The following is a 9828-nucleotide window of genomic DNA, read 5'->3' as shown; positions in this document are numbered from 1 at the left end:
GGGGTTGCAGAATGAGTGTGAGAGACAAATATGGGGTTGCAGGATGAGTGTGAGAGACAAGTATAGGGTTGCACCGCAGTCGCGTTGTTTCCATTATCAACATTCTAGATGATGCAGCATATTGAAGACCAGAAGTAGTACAGGAGATAATGACCGTTTCACCCAGTGATGTAGTGGAGTCACTAAACCTCCAGATAATGACCGGTTCACCCAGTGATGTAGTGTAGTCACTAAACCTCCAGATAACGACCGGTTCACCCAGTGATGTAGTGGAGTCACTAAACCTCCAGATAACGACCGGTTCACCCAGTGATGTAGTGGAGTCACTAAACCTCCAGATAATGACCGGTTCACCCAGTGATGTAGTGTAGTCACTAAACCTCCAGATAACGACCGGTTCACCCAGTGATGTAGTGGAGTCACTAAACCTCCAGATAACGACCGGTTCACCCAGTGATGTAGTGGAGTCACTAAACCTCCAGATAATGACCGGTTCACCCAGTGATGTAGTGGAGTCACTAAACCTCCAGATAACGACCGGTTCACCCAGTGATGTAGTGGAGTCACTAAACCTCCAGATAACGACCGGTTCACCCAGTGATGTAGTGGAGTCACTAAACCTCCAGATAATGACCGGTTCACCCAGTGATGTAGTGGAGTCACTAAACCTCCAGATAACGACCGGTTCACCCAGTGATGTAGTGTAGTCACTAAACCTCCAGATAACGACCGGTTCACCCAGTGATGTAGTGGAGTCACTAAACCTCCAGATAATGACCGGTTCACCCAGTGATGTAGTGGAGTCACTAAACCTCCAGATAACGACCGGTTCACCCAGTGATGTAGTGGAGTCACTAAACCTCCAGATAACGACCGGTTCACCCAGTGATGTAGTGGAGTCACTAAACCTCCAGATAACGACCGGTTCACCCAGTGATGTAGTGGAGTCACTAAACCTCCAGATAACGACCGGTTCACCCAGTGATGTAGTGGAGTCACTAAACCTCCAGATAACGACCGGTTCACCCAGTGATGTAGTGGAGTCACTAAACCTCCAGATAATGACCGGTTCACCCAGTGATGTAGTGGAGTCACTAAACCTCCAGATAACGACCGGTTCACCCAGTGATGTAGTGGAGTCACTAAACCTCCAGATAATGACCGGTTCACCCAGTGATGTAGTGGAGTCACTAAACCTCCAGATAACGACCGGTTCACCCAGTGATGTAGTGGAGTCACTAAACCTCCAGATAACGACCGGTTCACCCAGTGATGTAGTGGAGTCACTAAACCTCAAGCTAAGAGTCCCCTGTGCTCGAGTCCAAGTCACGAATGGTCGAGCCCCTACGGCTGAAGTCTGAGTCCCTGTGCTCGAGTCCTGGCTCAAATCTGAGTCATTGGGTACATTAACTCAAAATCAAGTTACCCATTCACAGATGGTGTAGAGGCAAGAGGAGTTAGGTTAAATTGTTTGATTTCCCTTTTCCTTTCTGTCCCACCAAATGTTTGCATATAGATTACTGGTAATGCTGAGCGATTAGCCGAAATGTGTTAATTGTCGTAATTGACCTAGATCTGTTCATCTGTGTGGAGAAGACATAGAGAGGAGAGGACACGCGATCCAGATGGATACTGCCAAATTCAACGTTAGCTTTTGTTCCCATTCACTGTCCGGGGGTGTCCTCGGAGTGGGCCACAGTGTCTCCTGACCCCTCCTGTCTCAGCCTCCAGTATTTATGCTGCAGTAGTTTATGTGTCGGGGGGCTAGGGTCAGTCTGTTATATCTGGAGTACTTCTCCTGTCCTATTCGGTGTCCTGTGTGAATCTAAGTGTGCGTTCTCTAATTCTCTCCTCTCTTTCTCTCTCTCGGAGGACCTGAGCCCTAGGACCATGCCCCAGGACTACCTGACATGATGACTCCTTGCTGTCCCCAGTCCACCTGGCTGTGCTGCTGCTCCAGTTTCAACTATTCTGCCTTATTATTATTATTCGACCATGCTGGTCATCTATGAACATTTGAACATCTTGGCCATGTTCTGTTATAATCTCCACCCGGCACAGCCAGAAGAGGACTGGCCACCCCACATAGCCTGGTTCCTCTCTAGGTTTCTTCCTAGGTTTTGGCCTTTCTAGGGAGTTTTTCCTAGCCACCGTGCTTCTACACCTGCATTGCTTGCTGTTTGGGGTTTTAGGCTGGGTTTCTGTACAGCACTTTGAGATATCAGCTGATGTACGAAGGGCTATATAAATAAATTTGACTTTGACTTTACACTTGACAGACCAAGTTATAGTGGCAGTATTGTATGGTCATCACATCCTTGATACGATACTAACGTTACGTTTTCGCAGATGACAAAATCCCAGGTTTGCTTTTCCGTTTCACAGACATCCATGTACTTTTACAGAGAAAATATGGAGGCGTATACAACAAAGCTTATAGTAGGTTGTTACAAACAAGTCAGCTGTCATGTACTGTCACCAGTTGCGTTCCTGGTAACACAAAGCTGTTGACTCAAATGACAGTGCTCATTAACCATAGGTTTGAGCCATCCTTCGCATCAAGCTTTTGGAAAACTGTTCACTGCTGGTCCACACGTGACGAAATGGATGACTCTAATAATGCATGTAAAATGTTTTGTTTTTTTTACCCAATTTCGTGATATCTAATTGGTAGTAGTTAGTCTTGTCTCATGGCAGCAACTCCCATACGGACTCGGGAGAGGTGAAGGTCGAGAGCCGTGCGTCCCCCGAAACACAACCAAGCCACACTGCTGCTGGACACAATGCCCATCCACCCCGGGAGCCACCCGCATCAATGTGTCAGAGGAAACAGAGTATACCTGGCGACCTGGTCAGCATGCACTACGCCTGGCCTGCCACAGGAGTCGCTAGTATGCGATGAGACAAGGATATCCCTGCCGGCCAAACCTTCCCCTAACCCGGATGAAGCTCGGCCAATTGTGCGCCGCCCCATGGGCCTCCCGATCGCGGCAGGCTGCAACAGAGCCTGGACTCGAACCCAGACCATTGCGCCACCCAGGAGGCCGTAAAATGTTTTACATGTGAGTGTAGGCTTACACGTACTATATACCCCTCAGACTCAACTCTGGACCTCATCTACGTAATATAGCCTAGACCTCTGACTCAAATCTGGACCTCCAAGCCAGTTCCACTGCATTTATTGTTCCCCTCTAATCAGGGGACTGATAGAACAGAAAACCAACAGGTTCCAGACCTTGTAGGGTAAGAGTTGAATACCCCTGGCCAACACTATAGCAGCAATGGTTATTTATGTAGCAGTGCTTGTAGCCTATGTCGGTCTGCAAGAGGGACTCCCAACAAGCACCTCGTGAAATGTATTTGGACTTGTTAAACACTTATTTTAAAATAACTGCAATACTCTGTTGGATGATGAGTGTGCAATATGTAATCATCGAGTTAAATAACGCATGTGACAAACATGATTCTAAAAATGCATATAAAACATTGTAGGCCTACCATTTAGGTGTAGGTCCATATCATTTAGCCTATGCAATATGATTATTAGGCAATTGCTGTGCTTGTCTGCAAGGCTGAAGAAAGAGGTAGCTCCCTAATTAAATTCAGTCTTAGGGGACTGTATGTTATTTGAGGGATACCTGGAGAAAATTGAATCTGAAATTAAAATGAATGGCCCTCCCTTCATTAAAATAGATTTTTACCAGACCCTCCCTGAACGCTAAAATAAAATAGAGAAGAAGCATTTGCATTTGTTTTAAGCTGTTTTCTAGTGACATTTATTTGGATACATCCATAACAATGAGCTAATGATGTGCTGTTTCACCGGGCATAGAAAATGTCCTCATCAGGACACTGTTGTTCAGAGGAGCTAGCCAACAACACAGCTAACACAATCACTTCAAACTGAAGTCGGAAAGACTGCAAACTAGCTACACTTTGTTTCATTTTTCCTGTTTTCTTTTGATGTTTCTATCCATAAAAATTATGCTGATTCATGTTTTTGGCTGCCTGTCTGTCTCATCCCGACATGTTCATTGCTATGGGACAGCTGGAGATTTGAATTTGAATATTCAAATCTGTTGCAAATGTCAGAGACAGACAGCAGGGTTTATACAGATATTTGCTGTTAAATACTAAAATGTTAATCTAAAAGAAATGTGAGAATGTCGATGCTTTTATAGTGGAGATCAAGTTGATAAAATTGACTGACGAGACGGGCTTGCGCAGTCAGATGGAACAGAGTAACTAGGCATTTTAACGTCATTGATTTGGCCTCCCGAGTGGCGCAGTGGTCTAAGGCACTGCATCTAAATGCTAGAGGCGTCACTACAGACCCTGGTTCGATTCCAGGCTGTATCACAACTGGCCGTGATTGGGAGTCCCATAGGGCGGTGCACAATTGGCCCAGCATTGTTAGGGTTTGGCCGGGGTAAGCAGTCATTGTAAATAAGAATTCAACTGAAATGTGTCACGCTTGTGTTTGAGTGAGTGGGATTATTCAATTTTTTACTCGGTGAACGTTATTTTTGCACACACAGCCTTTATAATAAAACGACTGTGACCACACACACACCTAAATATTGCACTTGGGAAAAAAACATCTTAAAGTAGACATATAATGAAACAAACAGGCATATATAGTGGACATTGATCAAGTGCACAAGGCTACATGTGTGCAAAAATAACGTTCACCGAGTAAAAAATTGAATAATCCCACTCACTCAAACACAAGTGTTACTGTCAAGGTCAACACAACAAAAGCAATATATTTTGACTACACATTATTACATTGTAGAACAGATGTCCACAGGCAGAAAGTGTACAATGTGCCAGTAGAGCATCGCGTTCCCCCTGAACGGTAACGGATACCCTTTGTTGACATCATTTATCTCTTTCAGGCAGAGAGTACACCTGGCATTCCCCTTTTTATCCATTGTATTGAAAAAGTGAGAAATAGACCGTGTGTGGTATTTCTTTCACCTCTATAGTGGCATCCAGCTAAAGCCAGGCCCAACTCCAGCTACACTTGATCCCTGAATCCAGTTGTTTAACAACAACGCCTCATTTTCACCTAATTCTCTCATTGTGAAAATTAACCACATACTTTAGAGGGAAAACTTAAGTTCACAGATAGTTCGTTAGCTGGTTAACGTTTCACACATATTGCCAGGATCCAGTAAGCAACTAACGTGTTACAACTTGAGGGGCAAGGAGTCTTATACTAGTTAATACTATAGCAAATTGGTTAGGTTACAAACGTTAGCTCATATGATGTTGTACCGTTAGCTAGCTGACGTCTGACTTTATTAGCCAGATCATTTTCACACCATAAACTCGATTATTCGATCAGTTAAGTTGGCTACTGTTAATGGATCCAACTAGCAATATACTTAATAATGCTAACAACACTTGTTCCACCACTTTCTCCCTCACCTCAAACTTTCCAAAATGCCAGTTGTTTTTCGGTTACAGCTCATGAATTACGTCTCCGGTAGTCAGGCGTCTCACCTAACGTTAACTCTCCTGTTACCGTTCAGGGGGAACGCGCTGCTGTAGCTGACAAACTGCCTTTCCACTCTCCCGCTCTTTCCAGAGCGCGCGCTGATTCTGTAACTAACGCATTGGTTGTCTCGTCTCTCTTCAGTCGCGTGTTGCGTCCTGTTGTTATGGGAACGGTTGACAGACCGCCAGTAGTGTTGTTGTGTCTGTAACCATGTTGACCAGTGATCGTCTCTTCCCGTTCCATTTTTTACAAAATCATCAACAAAAAGTCCAGTAATGGATCCATGTAATTCCAGTTTATATTGTTTACGTTGTTTTGTTTGCGCAATGTGTGGTCTGTGTTGTGATAGTCTATAAAAGTGGATTCTTGTGATTGTATTTTCCTTCCGTTTTAGACCACATAGGCCTAATAAAACGATTACCTTGTGTAGTGGCTTTACTGTCAAGCACCTAAAAAAAAGGCCTTCAATAGTGCCTTCTTATATAGCATATAATCAAGGCCTTCACTAGTGCAGTCTCATATAGCATATAATCAACGCCTTCACTAGTGCAGTCTCATATAGCATATAATCAACGCCTTCACTTGTGCAGTCTCATATAATCAAGGTCTTCACTTGTGCAGTCTCATAATCAAGGCCTTCACTAGTGCAGTCCCATATAGCATAAAATCAAGTGCCACTGGTTGGATTTACTGTACTTCAGAACTCATGCTCTGCTCTCTCCCTCTAAAAGTCTTGCAGACGACGTTAATTAAAAACAAACATGTCCATCCCTCTGTCCCCAGGTTAGTATGCTGGGCTATAGAACTGGAGCAACACATCAAACCTGTCACTCTGTTGTCAGCAATCAGCAGACCATTCCCTGAGGAATGTCAATAACCAGATTATGGGGATGGCTAAATACAATAAAGGTAGTGTAAAATGTTATTAAACAGTAACTTTTTCATTGCCTGTTGGTCTTCACATTTTTACTATGGTAACTTAAACATGCAGACTTAAATCAATACAACACAGAGGTTGATTAAAAAGTTCTAAAAATCAAGTATTATGTCCAGGGTGAATGTTTTATTTATGTATATCAGACATCCCAGTAGGTTTGGCTGGCAAGGATGTTCTTGTCCCATCGCACTCTAGCAACTCCTGTGGCGGGCCGGGCGCAGTGCACACTGACACGGTAGCCAGGTGTACGGTGTTTCCTCCGACACATTGGTGTGGCTGGCGTCCGCGTTAAGGGGGCATTGTGTCAAGAAGCAGTGCGGCTTGGCTGGGTTGTGTTTCGGAGGACGCACGGCTCTCGAAATGATTTACACCTACTTTCGATACTTAAGTATATTTAGAACCAAAAACTTTAACTTTCTAAAGTAGTATTTTCCTGGGTGACTAACACATACGGGAGTCATTTTCTATTAAGGCATCTTTACTCGTACTTAAGTATGACAATTGGGTACTTTTTCCACCACTGATCAAGCGTCACAAATAGAACCAAGTTCTATTTTCGCGGCTGGCTACGCAGACCCTCGTTGACACGCGCGAGGTAGGCGACCTGGCCAAGATAAAGTAAAGCAGTGCGACAAAAACATATTTACTCCAACGATCAACAGGGAAAAAAAAGAGGCAACATTCAAATATTTTACTAAGTTACAGTTCAAAGTTAAGTCAATTTAAATACATTCATTTAGCCCTAATTTATGGATTACACATGACAGCGCCAGAGTGAAGCCATGGGTGGGGCTGGAAGGGCACAGGCCCACCCACTGGGAAGCCAATCAATATCACCCCCCACCCCCCCCCCCCCACAAAAAAAGGGCTTCATTACAGAAATACTATTGAGCACCCCACCCACATTCTCTAAAATGACTTTGGAGAAGCCTTATGGTAGAGAACATTAAATTCAATGGCAACAGCTCTGGTGGACATTCCTGCAGTCGGCATGGCAATTGCACGCTAACTCAACTTGAGACATCGGCGGCATTGTGTTGTCTGGCAAAACGGCACATTTTAGAATGCCCTTTTATTGTCCCCAGCACAAGGTGCCACTGTGTAATGAGCATCCTATTTAATCAGCTTCTTGATATGCCACACCGGTCAGGTGGATGGATTATCTTGGCAAAGGAGAAATGCTCACTTACAGGGATGTAAACTAATGTGTGCACAACATTTGAGAAAAATCAGCTTCCTGTTCAGTGTGTTATTGTAAGTGAACCCCCCCACCCCCCATGTGTGCAGCACCCAGGAAAGCAGGTCCCATCCTGTACAGAGCCCTTCATGCAGCGTAAACAATCATTGTCAGTGGTAAAAATGCACACAGGTGTGTTCATTTGGCAATTGTTCCCAGACAAACCAGGAATATAAGTGTTTAGTATCGGTAACGTCAAAACAAGGAACAGACACGATGGCTAAAGGTTACAACTTTATTACTGGACAGGGCAACAAAGATGCAGAACAGTCATTTCATAAAGACAGGAAACAAAACCAAAAAAAAGATACATTTGATAATATTAAGGCATCACAAGAAACATGTTTCAATTTGTTTACCTCTAAGGCATGCTCCATATTTCTCCCTTCTGATTTAGTCTTCTAGGCGACACCTAGCCCCCAAACTCCTTGAAACACTTTGCTCAGAGATGATATGAGCATCTAACACACAGATTACACTAATTTATGGAGAAAAAAAAACGTGAATAGCAAAATCACTAGCAGAGGTATGTGGGTTCTCATGAATGAAGTGAGAACTAGAATAGCCAACTACAATTTCCTGCCATAATGGTTGAAAAACACAGAAGCAGCAGTTCCTGGTTACATCTCATCTAACTCTCTAGCTGGGGTCTAAATTAAGTGATAGCACTGGTGCTCCTAACTTAAAATGATCTAGGCACACCAGAATATTTTTATTTTTTTTGTTTAAGGAAGAATAAATGGGCATTAAATTAATTCAAGCTATTTTTGAAGCACGTTGTTGAGCTCTAGAAACTAATATTAAACCCTGTAGAAAGAAAATGTTGATTTTAAAACCTTCCATTGAAATTATATACTAGGTTTCGACATTGTGTCAAAGCACTACCTATTGAGATTCAATTCTACACTGTCTCTTTAAGAGCATCAAGTTCGTGATGAGACATGCAAGTCACTCATTCATTCAATGATCTCCTGAAGAAGCTAACCCTTCCTCTCCCTCTGTGCCCCCAGATGTTTGATATACTGGTAAAGTAACCAGGTTGTTAGCTAGCTAGGTTGAGGTAACATGACTAAACAAAAATACAAATAAAAAAAATAAAAAAAATGCCAGTGAGCAGCGACCTGGTTTATGAACAGGGCCTAAAAAAGTTATCCACCCCCCCCCCCCCCCCCCCCAAAAAAAGTGTACAGCTATATGTTTTTATTTTTTACTTGCCAATACATTTGCCACGACACCAAAATCTTTACCTCGTGTGTGGGATTCCCCCCCCTTTTTATTTGATAAGGTTCACTCAATCACAAAAATAAATAGGATATTCTAAGTCCACCAGCGATGCTTACACTAGATCGGGAGTCCACTTAAGTAGTCTGGGGAAGAAAATGTGTATAGTTTCCCTTAATTTAAATTCAAAAGGGTTTTGGCTGGCAGTGTCTACTGTACTGTATGCAATAGCAGAGTTCGCAAAACAAAAGACCCTGACATTATATCACCATGCCAGTTGAGCCTACGCTGCAGTTAACATTTAATTGGGAAAGTTATTGGAAAATTTAGAAATGACCCTTTGGGCATCTACCTGGCTACACAAAGCAGCCGACAGAAATCACTGATGTATTCTTTAAATATTCTTTACACGTAGGCTTTAGATGGTATGAATCTGCGTTCGCTTTCTCCTCCAGGACACTCTGAAACAACTGGCCAGTTTAGAGATTCCGAGGGGGCGCAGCGGCCTAAGGCACTGCATCTCGTCACTACAGACCCTCGTTCGTTTCCAGGCTGTACCACAACCTGCCGTGATTAGGAGTCCCATAGGGCGCCGCACAATAGGGTTAGACCGTCATTGTAAATATATATATATTTTTTTTTCTTAACTTACTTGCCTAGTTAAGAGGTCAAATAAAAAATGACCAGTATTATCTGGGCGATTATTTACCTGGTCACACTGGTGCACCCAAAATAAAACCAGTCAGGTCGCACAACAAAATATCTAGGTGCATTTGCAACCAAAAATAGGGGACACTTTAGAATCCTGATGACAACTATGCAACAAGGCCTAGTTATGACAGTGGTAACATCCCAAATGGAACCCTATGGCATTTCTAGTACACTACTTTAGACTAGAGCCTACAGGGCACTATATGGAATAGGGTTCTA

Source organism: Oncorhynchus mykiss, chromosome 8 (assembly GCF_013265735.2).
Source record: "Oncorhynchus mykiss isolate Arlee chromosome 8, USDA_OmykA_1.1, whole genome shotgun sequence".
Classification (NCBI taxonomy): Eukaryota; Metazoa; Chordata; class Actinopteri; order Salmoniformes; family Salmonidae; genus Oncorhynchus; species Oncorhynchus mykiss.
Note: the sequence above shows the minus strand (reverse complement) of the source record.